At 45.1% G+C, this 17,500-nt stretch overlaps 2 protein-coding genes across 2 annotated transcripts in view; one reads left to right on the top strand and one right to left on the bottom strand.

Moving 5' to 3' along the window:
- Positions 1 to 17,500, top strand: part of LOC135532479 (zinc finger protein 436-like) — a 781,678-nt gene that overhangs the window by 393,902 nt on the left and 370,276 nt on the right. The window lies entirely within an intron of this gene.
- LOC135532795 (protein sidekick-1-like) overlaps positions 1 to 17,500 on the bottom strand; it is a 346,541-nt gene that overhangs the window by 281,366 nt on the left and 47,675 nt on the right. The window lies entirely within an intron of this gene.

Consider the following 17,500-nt stretch of genomic DNA (forward strand, 5'->3'; position numbering starts at 1 on the left):
TCCACCCTGAGACTGGGGAGTGTTACATATTCCACCCTGAGACTGGGGAGTGTTACATATTCCACTGAGACTGGGGAGTGTTACATATTCCACTGAGACTGGGGAGTGTTACATATTCCACTGAGACTGGGGAGTGTTACATATTCCACACTGAGACTGGGGAGTGTTACATATTCCCCTGAGACTGGGGAGTGTTACATATTCCACTGAGACTGGGGAGTGTTACATATTCCACACTGAGACTGGGGAGTGTTACATATTCCACTGAGACTGGGGAGTGTTACATATTCCACCCTGAGACTGGGGAGTGTTACATATTCCACTGAGACTGGGGAGTGTTACATATTCCACCCTGAGACTGGGGAGTGTTACATATTCCACTGAGACTGGGGAGTGTTACATATTCCACACTGAGACTGGGGAGTGTTACATATTCCCCTGAGACTGGGGAGTGTTACATATTCCACTGAGACTGGGGAGTGTTACATATTCCACTGAGACTGGGGAGTGTTACATATTCCACCCTGAGACTGGGGAGTGTTACATATTCCCCTGAGACTGGGGAGTGTTACATATTCCACACTGAGACTGGGGAGTGTTACATATTCCCCTGAGACTGGGGAGTGTTACATATTCCCCTGAGACTGGGGAGTGTTACATATTCCACTGAGACTGGGGAGTGTTACATATTCCCCCACTGAGACTGGGGAGTGTTACATATTCCCCTGAGACTGGGGAGTGTTACATATTCCACTGAGACTGGGGAGTGTTACATATTCCACCCTGAGACTGGGGAGTGTTACATATTCCACCCTGAGACTGGGGAGTGTTACATATTCCACTGAGACTGGGGAGTGTTACATATTCCACCCTGAGACTGGGGAGTGTTACATATTCAACTGAGACTGGGGAGTGTTACATATTCCACTGAGACTGGGGAGTGTTACATATTCCATTGAGACTGGGGAGTGTTACATATTCCACTGAGACTGGGGAGTGTTACATATTCCACTGAGACTGGGGAGTGTTACATATTCCACTGAGATTGGGGAGTGTTACATATTCCATTGAGACTGGGGAGTGTTACATATTCCACTGAGACTGGGGAGTGTTACATATTCCACTGAGACTGGGGAGTGTTACATATTCCATTGAGACTGGGGAGTGTTACATATTCCCCCACTGAGACTGGGGAGTGTTACATATTCCACTGAGACTGGGGAGTGTTACATATTCCACTGAGACTGGGGAGTGTTACATATTCCACTGAGACTGGGGAGTGTTACATATTCCACCCTGAGACTGGGGAGTGTTACATATTCCACTGAGACTGGGGAGTGTTACATATTTCACTGAGACTGGAGAGTGTTACATATTCCACTGAGACTGGGGAGTGTTACATATTCCACTGAGACTGGGGAGTGTTACATATTCCACTGAGACTGGGGAGTGTTACATATTCCCCCACTGAGACTGGGGAGTGTTACATATTCCACTGAGACTGGGGAGTGTTACATATTCCACTGAGACTGGGGAGTGTTACATATTCCCCCACTGAGACTGGGGAGTGTTACATATTCCACTGAGACTGGGGAGTGTTACATATTCCCCCACTGAGACTGGGGAGTGTTACATATTCCACTGAGACTGGGGAGTGTTACATATTCCACTGAGACTGGGGAGTGTTACATATTCCCCCACTGAGACTGGGAGTGGGGAGTGTTACATATTCCACTGAGACTGGGGAGTGTTACATATTCCACTGAGACTGGGGAGTGTTACATATTCCACTGAGACTGGGGAGTGTTACATATTCCACTGAGACTGGGGAGTGTTACATATTCCACTGAGACTGGGGAGTGTTACATATTCCACTGAGACTGGGGAGTGTTACATATTCCACTGAGACTGGGGAGTGTTACATATTCCACTGAGAATGGGGAGTGTTATATATTCCACCCTGAGACTGGGGAGTGTTACATATTCCACTGAGACTGGGGAGTGTTATATATTCCACCCTGAGACTGGGGAGTGTTACATATTCCACTGAGACTGGGGAGTGTTACATATTCCACTGAGACTGGGGAGTGTTACATATTCTACTGAGACTGGGGAGTGTTACATATTCCCCTGAGACTGGGGAGTGTTACATATTCCCCCACTGAGACTGGGGAGTGTTACATATTCCACCCTGAGACTGGGGAGTGTTACATATTCCACCCTGAGACTGGGGAGTGTTACATATTCCACCCTGAGACTGGGGAGTGTTACATATTCCATTGAGACTGGGGAGTGTTACATATTCCACTGAGACTGGGGAGTGTTACATATTCCACTGAGACTGGGGAGTGTTACATATTCCCCTGAGACTGGGGAGTGTTACATATTCCACTGAGACTGGGGAGTGTTATATATTCCACCCTGAGACTGGGGAGTGTTACATATTCCACTGAGACTGGGGAGTGTTACATATTCCACTGAGACTGGGGAGTGTTACATATGTTACATTCTACTGAGACTGGGGAGTGTTACATATTCCACTGAGACTGGGGAGTGTTACATATTCTACTGAGACTGGGGAGTGTTACATATTCCACTGAGACTGGGGAGTGTTACATATTCCACCCTGAGACTGGGGAGTGTTACATATTCCACTGAGACTGGGGAGTGTTACATATTCCACTGAGACTGGGGAGTGTTACATATTCCACTGAGACTGGGGAGTGTTACATATTCCACCCTGAGACTGGGGAGTGTTATATATTCCACTGAGACTGGGGAGTGTTACATATTCCACCCTGAGACTGGGGAGTGTTACATATTCCACTGAGACTGGGGAGTGTTACATATTCCACTGAGACTGGGGAGTGTTATATATTCCACCCAGAGACTGGGGAGTGTTACATATTCCACTGAGACTGGGGAGTGTTACATATTCCACCCTGAGACTGGGGAGTGTTACATATTCCACTGAGACTGGGGAGTGTTACATATTCCACTGAGACTGGGGAGTGTTACATATTCCCCCATTGAGACTGGGAGTGTTATATATTCCACTGAGACTGAGGAGCGTGCTCCACCAACTGAAACACACCAACACTGAAACACACCAACACTGAAACACAACCAACACACCAACACTGAAACACACCAACACTGAAACACAACCAACACTGAAACACCCCAACACTGAAACACACCAACACTGAAACACCCCAACACACCAACACAGAAACACACCAACACTGAAACACACCAACACTGAAACACCCCAACACACCAACACAGAAACACACCAACACTGAAACACACCAAAACTGAAACACACCAACACACCAACACTGAAACACACCAACACTGAACCACACCAACATTGAAACACAACCAACACACCAACACTGAAACACACCAACACTGAAACACACCAACACTGAAACACCCCAACACTGAAACACACCAACACTGAAACACACCAACACTGAAACACCCCAACACTGAAACACACCAACACTGAAACACACCAACACTGAAACACACCAACACTGAAACACAACCAACACACCAACACTGAAACACACCAACACTGAAACACACCAACACAGAAACACACCAACACTGAAACACACCAAAACTGAAACACACCAACTCACCAACACTGAAACACACCAACACTGAAACACACCAACACTGAAACACACCAACACTGAAACGCACCAACACAGTGAGATCACACACACACCACTCAGGGAAAGACGGTTTCATGCAGCCATGTTGTCATCAGGTTGCCAAGGTGACAGACCCAGCGACATGGCCTCTGGTTTGCATTATGGAAAACTACAGACTGTGTGTATGTGTCAGTAGCTTACATAGTCACACTCTGGCCTTAGAGAAAGACCAGCTGGTACAAACACAGCTGAGGGTTATGGGCAATATTTACCAGCTACCAACTGACACCTCTCTCTCTCTCTCTCTCTGTATCTCTCTCTCTCTCTCTCTCTCTCTCTCTCTCTCTCTCTCTCTCTCTCTCTCTCTCTGGTTAAAGGGTGAACTGGGAAATGTTGAATATCACCTTGGATCTAGAGTGACCTGGGGAATGTTGAATATCACCTTGGATCTAGAGTGACCTGGGGAATGTTGAATATCACCTTGGATCTAGAGTGACCTGGGGAATGTTGAATATCACCTTGGATCTAGAGTGACCTGGGGAATGTTGAATATCACCTTGGATCTAGAGTGACCTGGGGAATGTTGAATATCACCTTGGATCTAGAGTGACCTGGGGAATGTTGAATATCACCTTGGATCTAGAGTGACCTGGGGAACGTTGAATATCACCTTGGATCTAGAGTGACCTGGGGAATGTTGAATATCACCTTGGATCTAGAGTGACCTGGGGAATGTTGAATATCACCTTGGATCTAGAGTGACCTGGGGAATGTTGAATATCACCTTGGATCTAGAGTGACCTGGGGAACGTTGAATATCACCTTGGATCTAGAGTGACCTGGGGAATGTTGAATATCACCTTGGATCTAGAGTGACCTGGGGAACGTTGAATATCTCCTTGGATCTAGAGTGACCTGGGGAATGTTGAATATCACCTTGGATCTAGAGTGACCTGGGGAACGTTGAATATCACCTTGGATCTAGAGTGACCTGGGGAACGTTGAATATCTCCTTGGATCTAGAGTGACCTGGGGAACGTTGAATATCTCCTTGGATCTAGAGTGACCTGGGGAATGTTGAATATCACCTTGGATCTAGAGTGACCTGGGGAATGTTGAATATCTCCTTGGATCTAGAGTGACCTGGGGAATGTTGAATATCTCCTTGGATCTAGAGTGACCTGGGGAACGTTGAATATCACCTTGGATCTAGAGTGACCTGGGGAATGTTGAATATCTCCTTGGATCTAGAGTGACCTGGGGAACGTTGAATATCTCCTTGGATCTAGAGTGACCTGGGGAACGTTGAATATCTCCTTGGATCTAGAGTGACCTGGGGAACGTTGAATATCTCCTTGGATCTAGAGTGACCTGGGGAATGTTGAATATCACCTTGGATCTAGAGTGACCTGGGGAATGTTGAATATCTCCTTGGATCTAGAGTGACCTGGGGAATGTTGAATATCTCCTTGGATCTAGAGTGACCTGGGGAACGTTGAATATCACCTTGGATCTAGAGTGACCTGGGGAATGTTGAATATCACCTTGGATCTAGAGTGACCTGGGGAATGTTGAATATCACCTTGGATCTAGAGTGACCTGGGGAATGTTGAATATCTCCTTGGATCTAGAGTGACCTGGGAACGTTGAATATCTCCTTGGATCTAGAGTGACCTGGGGAACGTTGAATATCTCCTTGGATCTAGAGTGACCTGGGGAACGTTGAATATCTCCTTGGATCTAGAGTGACCTGGGGAACGTTGAATATCTCCTTGGATCTAGAGTGACCTGGGGAACGTTGAATATCTCCTTGGATCTAGAGTGACCTGGGGAATGTTGAATATCACCTTGGATCTAGAGTGACCTGGGGAATGTTGAATATCTCCTTGGATCTAGAGTGACCTGGGGAATGTTGAATATCTCCTTGGATCTAGAGTGACCTGGGGAACGTTGAATATCACCTTGGATCTAGAGTGACCTGGGGAACGTTGAATATCACCTTGGATCTAGAGTGACCTGGGGAATGTTGAATATCACCTTGGATCTAGAGTGACCTGGGGAATGTTGAATATCACCTTGGATGTAGAGTGACCTGGGGAACGTTGAATATCACCTTGGATCTAGAGTGACCTGGGGAATGTTGAATATCACCTTGGATCTAGAGTGACCTGGGGAATGTTGAATATCACCTTGGATCTAGAGTGACCTGGGGAATGTTGAATATCACCTTGGATCTAGAGTGACCTGGGGAATGTTGAATATCACCTTGGATCTAGAGTGGCTCGGCTGCTCCCATCAGCCCAGTAACCCTACCAACACACACTCTACAGGCCCTAACCCTACCAACACACACTCTACAGGCCCTAACAACACACACTCTACAGGCCCTAACCCTACCAACACACACTCTACAGGCCCTAACCCTGCCAACACACACTCTGCAGGCCCTAACAACACACACTCTACAGGCCCTAACCCTACCAACACACACTCTACAGACCCTAACAACACACACTCTACAGACCCTAACAACACACACTCTACAGGCCCTAACCCTACCAACACACACTCTACAGGCCCTAACCCTACCAACACACACTCTACAGGCCCTAACCCTACCAACACACACTCTACAGGCCCTAACCCTACCAACACACACTCTACAGGCCCTAACAACACACACTCTACAGGCCCTAACCCTGCCAACACACACTCTACAGACCCTAACAACACACACTCTACAGACCCTACCAACACACACTCTACAGGCCCTAACAACACACACTCTACAGACCCTAACAACACACACTCTACAGACCCTAACAACACACACTCTACAGACCCTAACAACACACACTCTACAGACCCTAACAACACACACTCTACAGACCCTAACAACACACACTCTACAGACCCTAACAACACACACTCTACAGACCCTAACAACACACACTCTACAGACCCTAACAACACACACTCTACAGACCCTAACAACACACACTCTACAGGCCCTAACAACACACACTCTACAGGCCCTAACAACACACACTCTACAGACCCTACCAACACACACTCTACAGACCCTAACAACACACACTCTACAGGCCCTAACCCTACCAACACACACTCTACAGACCCTAACAACACACACTCTACAGATGAATGAGTGAGGATGATACTGTTTGAATAATGGTGTAATATGATTTTGGAATGTTTAATGAAGAAAAATACAATTCCCTTTTGGATTTGAACTAAATCAGAGGACCGCCCCTGAGCCCAGTTCGGGTCAGGCATCCTGGGACAGCCCTCTTCTGCCATTCTGAATAAAACCCAACTTTGAGAAATTATCAGCAGACCATGTTTTTCTCCAGTAGGAGAGGGACTGAAGGTTGTAGACCATTGCTGAATCATACCACGTGGTTAAACTCCTAGACTATCGATACCGACAGAACAAGAACAAGTCTTTGATACTAATTACTAATCTCCAGCTAGGAATTCGGCATCATTGAACACGAAGAACGACAACAGCCGAAACATCCATTCTATAACAAATGTCACTCTGAACAATCCCTTCTAACCAAGACAGAGAGAGACGGACAATTCTACAAAAGAAAGACTTTTCACCAGCGATCAAGACGACAGAGTAAATATATATATTGATTGCAATTGTTCCCGGATGAGTGAGCGTTCATGTGTAAGGGATTAGCATTTTAATTGTTATAATTAACTCTGTAGGGACTTCTTCGTCGACCCCCATTGCCCCTTTGTCTAACAAGCCGCCATACCGCCATATTCTATCATTTCATGTAACCATATTTAATGTTTGTTTATGCTGTGAATTGTCTTAAAGAAATGATTTAAGACAATTGATGTATGGATGACTCATAGTGAAGACTGGATTCGTGCAGATAACCAACAATTTACGAAGTTTGGAATGAGACTAACGTGAGGTAAAATAAATAAATCATTAATCAGAAGACTATTGATCAAATATGAAAATATCTGAAAGGTTTTTGGGGAAATTATAACTTTGTAATCTGAATACTTTCCTTGGTGCCCCACATTTCCTCGTTAATTACAGTTACATAATTATTCAGATTCATTAGTAACTAATTACAGAGAATCTTTGATAAAAACAAAGTCTTCAGTTGAATGAGTGTAAATTCACGACACTGGAAACCTACTGCTTTGAGCTGCCAGAGGAGGAGAGAGAAAGAGAGAGACACACAGACAGACGCACAGACAGACGCACAGACAGACGCACAGACGCACAGACAGACAGACGCACAGACAGACAGACAGACAGACAGACAGACAGACAGACAGACAGACAGACAGACGCACAGACAGACAGACAGACAGACAGACAGACAGACAGACAGACAGACAGACAGACAGACGCACAGACAGACGCACAGACAGACGCACAGACAGACAGGCAGACAGACAGAGAGACGCACAGACAGACAGACAGACAGACAGACAGACAGACAGACAGACAGACAGACAGACAGACAGACAGACAGACTGCTCCATCAGCTGCAGAACATTAGAATCCCGAAGGTAAAACAGAAAACATGTTATTGTTACTAAGTGAGGTTAGATGTTGAGACAGATTACTCATCCAGTCAGATGATTAAAGCTCATCACAATTATCTCTATCATATCAGATTCAAACACACTATAAGCCTTTTACACCGATTAGCGGACAAGGATACTTTTTTTTTTTTTTTTTTTTTCACCTTTATTTAACCAGGTAGGCTAGTTGAGAACAAGTTCTCATTTACAACTGCGACCTGGCCAAGATAAAGCATAGCAGTGTGAACAGACAACACAGAGTTACACATGGAGTAAACAATTAACAAGTCAATAACACAGTAGAAAAAAAAGGGGAGTCTATATACAATGTGTGCAAAAGGCATGAGGAGGTAGGAGAATAATTACAATATTGCAGATTAACACTGGATTGATAAATGATCATGTACAGGTAGAGATATTGGTGTGCAAAAGAGCAGAAAAGTAAATAAATAAAAACTGTGGGGATGAGGTAGGTGAAAATGGGTGGGCTATTTACCAATAGATTATGTACAGCTGCAGCGATCGGTTAGCTGCTCAGATAGCTGATGTTTGAAGTTGGTGAGGGAGATAAAGGTCTCCAACTTCAGCAATTTTTGCAATTCGTTCCAGTCACAGGCAGCAGAGTACTGGAACGAAAGGCGGCCGAATGAGGTGTTGGCTTTAGGGATGATCAGTGAGATACACCTGCTGGAGCGCGTGCTACGGATGGGTGTTGCCATCGTGACCAGTGAACTGAGATAAGGCGGAGCTTTACCTAGCATGGCCTTGTAGATGACCTGGAGCCAGTGGGTCTTGCGACGAATATGTAGCGAGGGCCAGCCGACTAGAGCATACAAGTCGCAGTGGTGGGTAGTATAAGGTGCTTTAGTGACAAAACGGATGGCACTGTGATAAACTGCATCCAGTTTACTATCAAACTGACTTGTGTCTGTGTGCGTGTGCGTGTGCGCGTGTGCGTGTGCGCGCGTGTGTGTGTGTGTGTGTGTGTGTGTGTGTGTGTGTGTGTGTGTGTGTGTGTGTGTGTGTGTGTGTGTGTGTGTGTGTGTGTGTGTGTGTGTGTGTGAGAGCTTCTGGTCAGCGGGGTGGTGGCACCGGGATCCTCATCTCTCCCAAGTGGTCATTCTCTCTTTCTCCCCTTACCCATCTGTCTATCGCCTCCTTTGAATTCCATGCTGTCACAGTTACCAGCCCTTTCAAGCTTAACATCCTTATCATTTATCGCCCTCCAGGTTCCCTCGGAGAGTTCATCAATGAGCTTGATGCCTTGATAAGCTCCTTTCCTGAGGACGGCTCACCTCTCACAGTCCTGGGCGACTTTAACCTCCCCACGTCTACCTTTGACTCATTCCTCTCTGCCTCCTTCTTTCCACTCCTCTCCTCTTTTGACCTCACCCTCTCACCTTCCCCCTACTCACAAGGCAGGCAATACGCTCGACCTCATCTTTACTAGATGCTGTTCTTCCACTAACCTCATTGCAACTCCCCTCCAAGTCTCCGACCACTACCTTGTATCCTTTTCCCTCTCGCTCTCATCCAACACTTCCCACACTGCCCCTACTCGGATGGTATCGCGCCGTCCCAACCTTCGCTCTCTCCCCCGCTACTCTCTCCTCTTCCATCCTATCATCTCTTCCCTCTGCTCATACCTTCTCCAACCTATCTCCTGATTCTGCCTCCTCAACCCTCCTCTCTTCCCTTTCTGCATCCTTTGACTCTCTATGTCCCCTATCCTCCAGGCCGGCTCGGTCCTCCCCTCCCGCTCCGTGGCTCGACGACTCATTGCGAGCTCACAGAACAGAGCTCCGGGCAGCCGAGCAGAAATGGAGGAAAACTCGCCTCCCTGCGGACCTGGCATCCTTTCACTCCCTCCTCTCTACATTTTCCTCCTCTGTCTCTGCTGCTAAAGCCACTTTCTACCACTCTAAATTCCAAGCATCTGCCTCTAACCCTAGGAAGCTCTTTGCCACCTTCTCCTCCCTCCTGAATCCTCCTCCCCCTCCCCCCTCCTCCCTCTCTGCAGATGACTTCGTCAACCATTTTGAAAAGAAGGTCGACGACATCCGATCCTCGTTTGCTAAGTCAAACGACACCGCTGGTTCTGCTCACACTGCCCTACCCTGTGCTCTGACCTCTTTCTCCCTCTCTCTCCAGATGAAATCTCGCTTCTTGTGACGGCCGGCCGCCCAACAACCTGCCCGCTTGACCCTATCCTCTCCTCTCTTCTCCAGACCATTTCCGGAGACCTTCTCCCTTACCTCACCTCGCTCATCAACTCATCCCTGACCGCTGGCTACGTCCCTTCCGTCTTCAAGAGAGCGAGAGTTGCACCCCTTCTGACAAAACCTACACTCGATCCCTCCGATGTCAACAACTACAGACCAGTATCCCTTCTTTCTTTTCTCTCCAAAACTCTTGAACGTGCCGTCCTTGGCCAGCTCTCCCGCTATCTCTCTCAGAATGACCTTCTTGATCCAAATCAGTCAGGTTTCAAGACTAGTCATTCAACTGAGACTGCTCTTCTCTGTATCACGGAGGCGCTCCGCACTGCTAAAGCTAACTCTCTCTCCTCTGCTCTCATCCTTCTAGACCTATCGGCTGCCTTCGATACTGTGAACCATCAGATCCCCTCTCCACCCTCTCCGAGTTGGGCATCTCCGGTGCGGCCCACGCTTGGATTGCGTCCTACCTGACAGGTCATTCCTACCAGGTGGCGTGGCGAGAATCTGTTTCCTCGCCACGCGCTCTCACCACTGGTGTCCCCCAGGGCTCTGTTCTAGGCCCTCTCCTATTCTCGCTATACACCAAGTCACTTGGCTCTGTCATAACCTCACATGGTCTCTCCTATCATTGCTATGCAGACGACACACAATTAATCTTCTCCTTTCCCCTTCCGATGACCAGGTGGCGAATCGCATCTCTGCATGTCTGGCAGACATATCAGTGTGGATGACGGATCACCACCTCAAGCTGAACCTCGGCAAGACGGAGCTGCTCTTCCTCCCGGGGAAGGACTGCCCGTTCCATGATCTCGCCATCACGGTTGACAACTCCATTGTGTCCTCCTCCCAGAGCGCTAAGAACCTTGGCGTGATCCTGGACAACACCCTGTCGTTCTCAACTAACATCAAGGCGGTGGCCCGTTCCTGTAGGTTCATGCTCTACAACATCCGCAGAGTACGACCCTGCCTCACACAGGAAGCGGCGCAGGTCCTAATCCAGGCACTTGTCATCTCCCGTCTGGATTACTGCAACTCGCTGTTGGCTCGGCTCCCTGCCTGTGCCATTAAACCCCTACAACTCATCCAGAACGCCGCAGCCCGTCTGGTGTTCAACCTTCCCAAGTTCTCTCACGTCACCCCGCTCCTCCGCTCTCTCCACTGGCTTCCAGTTGAAGCTCGCATCCGCTACAAGACCATGGTGCTTGCCTACGGAGCTGTGAGGGGAACGGCACCGCAGTACCTCCAGGCTCTGATCAGGCCCTACACCCAAACAAGGGCACTGCGTTCATCCACCTCTGGCCTGCTCGCCTCCCTACCACTGAGGAAGTACAGTTCCCGCTCAGCCCAGTCAAAACTGTTCGCTGCTCTGGCCCCCCAATGGTGGAACAAACTCCCTCACGACGCCAGGACAGCGGAGTCAATCACCACCTTCCGGAGACACCTGAAACCCCACCTCTTCAAGGAATACCTAGGATAGGATAAGTAATCCTTCTCACCCCCCCCCCTTAAATGATTTAGATGCACTATTGTAAAGTGGCTGTTCCACTGGATGTCAGAAGGTGAATTCACCAATTTGTAAGTCGCTCTGGATAAGAGCGTCTGCTAAATGACTTAAATGTAAATGTAATGTAAATGTGTGTGTGTGTGTGATGTACAGGTCTCATATACACTACCGTTCAAAAGTTTGGGATCACTTAGAAATGTCCTGATTTTTGAAGGAAAAGTTTTAAAAAATGAGTCCATTAAAATAACATACCAACCCTCTCTAACTATATAATACCAACCCTCTCTAACTATATAATACCAACCCTCTCTAACTATATAATACCAACCCTCTCTGACTATATAATACCAACCCTCTCTGACTATATAATACCAACCCTCTCTAACTATATAATACCAACCCTCTCTGACTATATAATACCAACCCTCTCTAACTATATAATACCAACCCTCTCTAACTATATAATACCAACCCTCTCTGACTATATAATACCAACCCTCTCTAACTATATAATACCAACCCTCTCTGACTATATAATACCAACCCTCTCTGACTATATAACCCTCTCTAACTATATAATACCAACCCTCTCTGACTATATAATACCAACCCTCTCTAACTATATAATACCAACCCTCTCTGACTATATAACCCTCTCTAACTATATAATACCAACCCTCTCTGACTATATAATACCAACCCTCTCTGACTATATAATACCAACCCTCTCTGACTATATAACCCTCTCTAACTATATAATACCAACCCTCTCTAACTATATAATACAAACCCTCTCTAACTATATAATACCAACCCTCTCTAACTATATAATTACCAACCCTCTCTGACTATATAATACCAACCCTCTCTAACTATATAATACCAACCCTCTCTGACTATATAACCCTCTCTAACTATATAATACCAACCCTCTCTAACTATATAACCCTCTCTAACTATATAACACTCTCCAAATATATAATAACAACCCTCTCTAACTATATAATACCAACCCTCTCTAACTATATAATACCAACCCTCTCTGACTATATAACCCTCTCTAACTATATAATACCAACCCTCTCTAACTATATAATACCAACCCTCTCTAACTATATAATACCAACTCTCTCTAACTATATAATACCAACCCTCTCTAACTATATAATACCAACCCTCTCTGACTATATAACCCTCTCTAACTATATAATACCAACCCTCTCTAACTATATAATACCAACCCTCTCTGACTATATAACCCTCTCTAACTATATAATACCAACCCTCTCTAACTATATAATACCAACCCTCTCTAACTATATAATACCAACCCTCTTTGACTATATAACCCTCTCTAACTATATAATACCAACCCTCTCTAACTATATAATACCAACCCTCTCTAACTATATAATACCAACCCTCTTTGACTATATAACCCTCTCTAACTATATAATACCAACCCTCTCTAACTATATAATACCAACCCTCTCTAACTATATAATACCAACCCTCTCTAACTATATAATACCAACCCTCTCTGACTATATAATACCAACCCTCTCTAACTATATAATACCAACCCTCTCTGACTATATAATACCAACCCTCTCTAACTATATAATACCAACCCTTTCTAATTATATAATACCAACCCTCTCTAACTTAATAATACCAACCCTCTCTAACTTAATAATACCAACCCTCTAACTCTAAAATAGCCCCTCCGGAAGACTGAGGCTTCAACCAGAGAAAGTGATGATGGGGGAGAGAAAGAGAGAGAGGGAGGGAGCAGTGTCACAGAAAGTCAGAGAGGAGATGGAGGATGTGTCACTGTTAACTCTGCAGTCTGTGCTACAGTAAAATAGGTGTGTGTGTGTGTGTGTGTGTGTGTGTGTGTGTGTGTGTGTGTGTGTGTGTGTGTGTGTGTGTGTGTGTGTGTGTGTGTGTGTGTGTGTGTGTGTGTGTGTGTGTGTGTGTGTGTGTGTGTGTGTGTGTTCGACAGGTATAAATCATTGAGGTTAGAGGTCTATAATGGGAGATGGTCAGATCCATAATGGTCAGATCCTGCTAAAATGACCACTTCCCCTTCCCACACACTCTCTCTTCTGTCCCTCCCTCCATCTAACTGTATAGCTGACTCTTGAATCTTTAAGGTTAAGGACATGGTATGGAGGTGCTAAAATGACCACTTCTCCCCCCTCTCTCTCTCTCTCTCTCTCTCTCTCTCTCTCTCTCTCTCTCTCCTCCATCTAACCACTCTTCTTCGTTATTTGTCTTACATGTCCACATGTCCCTCCCTTCCTCCCTGTGTCCCAAGCAATTTCTGAGTCTGAGGATAAATGGCCACTTTCCTTCTCACTCTTTTTTTCTCCACTTTCGCTCCTTCCCTCACAAGACTCTAAAATAGACTTCTCTCCTTCCCTCACAAGACTCTAAAATAGACTTCTCTCTTTCCTACTCCATTTAACAAGACTCTATAATAGACTTCTCTCCTTCCTACACCATTTAACAAGACTCTATAATAGACTTCTCTCCTTTCCTCACAAGACTCTAAAATAGACTTCTCTCCGTCCTACTCCATCATACAAGACTCTAAAATAGACCTCTCCTTCCTACTCCATTTAACAAGACTCTAAAATAGACTTCTCTCCTTCCTACTCCATTTAACAAGACTCTATAATAGACTTCTCTCCTTTCCTCACAAGACTCTATAATAGACTTCTCTCCTTCCTACTCCATTTAACAAGACTCTATAATAGACTTCTCTCCTTCCTACTCCATTTAACAAGACTCTATAATAGACTTCTCTCCTTCCTACTCCATTTAACAAGACTCTATAATAGACTTCTCTCCTTCCTACTCCATTTAACAAGACTCTATAATAGACTTCTCTCCTTTCCTCACAAGACTCTAAAATAGACTTCTCTCCTTCCTACTCCATCTCACAAGACTCTAAAATAGACTTCTCTCCTTCCTACTCCATCGTACAAGACTCTAAAATAGACTTCTCTCCTTCCTACTCCATCGTACAAGACTCTAAAATAGACTTCTCTTCTTCCCTCACAAGACTCTAAAATAGACTTCTCTCCTTCCTACTCCATTTAACAAGACTCTAAAATAGACTTCTCCTTCCCTCACAAGACTCTAAAATAGACTTCTCTTCTTCCCTCACAAGACTCTATAATAGACTTCTCTCCTTCCTACTCCATCGTACAAGACTCTAAAATAGACTTCTCTCCTTCCTACTCCATCTAACAAGACTCTAAAATATACTTCTCTCCTTCCCTCACAAGACTCTAAAATAGACTTCTCTCCTTCCTACTCCATCTTTTATTTATTTATTTATTTATTTTATTTCACCTTCATTTAACCAGGTAGGCAAGTTGAGAACAAGTTCTCATTTACAATTGCGACCTGGCCAGGATAAAGCAAAGCAGTTCGACACATACAACGACACAGAGTTACACATGGAGTAAAACAAACATACAGTCAATAATACAGTATAAACAAGTCTATATACGATGTGAGCAAATGAGGTGAGATAAGGGAGGTAAAGGCAAAAAAAGGCCATGGTGGCAAAGTAAATACAATATAGCAAGTAAAACACTGTAACGGCGTTCTTCGTTTGTCGAAAGAGAGTCGGACCGAAATGCAGCGTGTTGGTTACTCATGTTTTTTAATGAAACAAATAACGATTACAAGAAAATACTGAGACAAATACAAAACAACAAAACGGACCGTGAACCCTAAGTACAGCCTATCTGATGAAACTACACAGAGACAGGAACAATCACCCACGAAATACACAGTGAAACCCAGGCTACCTAAATACGGTTCCCTATCAGAGACAACAAGAATCACCTGACTCTAATTAAGAACCGCCTCAGGCAGCCAAACCTAAACTAAACACACCCCTAATCAACCACAATCCCAATGCCTACAGAAACCCCAATACGACAACACAATAACATAATCCCATGTCACACCCTGGCCTGACCAACTAATTAACTAAAACACAAAATACTAAGACCAAGGCGTGACAAACACTGGAATGGTAGATTTGCAATGGAAGAATGTGCAAAGTAGAAATAAAAATAATGGGGTGCAAAGGAGCAAATTAAATAAATTAATTAAATACAGTAGGGAAAGAGGTAGTTGTTTGGGCTAAAATATAGGTGGGCTATGTACAGGTGCAGTAACCTGTGAGCTGCTCTGACAGTTGGTGCTTAAAGCTAGTGAGGGAGATAAGTGTTTCCAGTTTCAGTGCTTTTTGTAGTTCGTTCCAGTCATTGGCAGCAGAGAACTGGAAGGAGAGGCGGCCAAAGAAAGAATTGGTTTTGGGGGTGACTAGAGAGATATACCTGCTGGAGCGTGTGCTACAGGTGGGAGATCTAACAAGACTCTATAATACACTTCTCTCCTTCCTACTTCATCTAACAAGACTCTAAAATAGACTTCTCTCCTTCCTACTTCATTTAACAAGACTCTATAATAGACTTCTCTCCTTCCTACTCCATCTAACAAGACTCTAAAATAGACTTCTCTCCTTCCTACTCCATTTAACAAGACTCTAAAATAGACTTCTCTCCTTCCCTCACAAGACTCTAAAATAGACTTCTCTCCTTTCTACTCCATCTTACAAGAATCTAAAAATAGACCTTCACACTCTCTTCACTGTCTCTCCCTTTCTCTCTCCCATCATATCGTCAGTTCATATCTCCCTCATTCTCTCTCCATCTAACAAGACTCTTCCCTCTCTAACAGAACACTCAGTTGCTCACCCATCAGACAGACAGAAAGACACGCAGACAGACAGACAGACAGACAGACAGACAGACAGACAGACAGACAGACAGACAGACAGACAGACAGACAGACAGACGCAGCAGTGTTGTAAATTGTTGACAAACGGTTTATCAGAATGTAGCTCTGATACTGATAAAGAGGTGACATCCATAGAGAATGATAGAGAAAGCATAGAGGCAGCGCCATTGAGGCAATCTCTATTTTGAAGTAGTACATTTTCTTCTTCACGATTGGCTGATCCCTCCCGATGACCTGGTTGGACATGACTCCAACAACAACTCCAGCCAATGAAGTCGGGAAGTCCCACCAGTTGACTACACCAGATGCCTCTATCATTCTCTATGGTGACATCACAGAAGACAGATAAAATTCAGGCCTCCAGTCTCTGTCTAGAAGTGTTCAAACACAACATTCAGGTGTGTGACAAGCCATTCCCTCTGACATCAACGCAACTGATGCAGTGTGTCATCTTTCTACTCATCACAGACGGAGATAACAAGTGAGAGAGAGAAAGAGAGCGACAAAGAGAGAGAGAGAAAGAAAGAGAGAAAGACTGTTACAAGAGAGCCAAAAGGTAAACAGAGAGAGAAAGAGAGAGAGAAAGAAAGCGAGAGAGAAAGAAAGCGAGAGAGAAAGAGAGAGAGAAAGACTGTTAAAAGAGAGCCAAAAGGTAAACAGAGAGAGGGAAAGAAAGGACAAAAGAAAGGCAGAGAACAGAAGAAAAG

The sequence above is a fragment of the Oncorhynchus masou genome, chromosome 5 (assembly GCF_036934945.1).
Source record: "Oncorhynchus masou masou isolate Uvic2021 chromosome 5, UVic_Omas_1.1, whole genome shotgun sequence".
Lineage (NCBI taxonomy): Eukaryota > Metazoa > Chordata > Actinopteri > Salmoniformes > Salmonidae > Oncorhynchus > Oncorhynchus masou.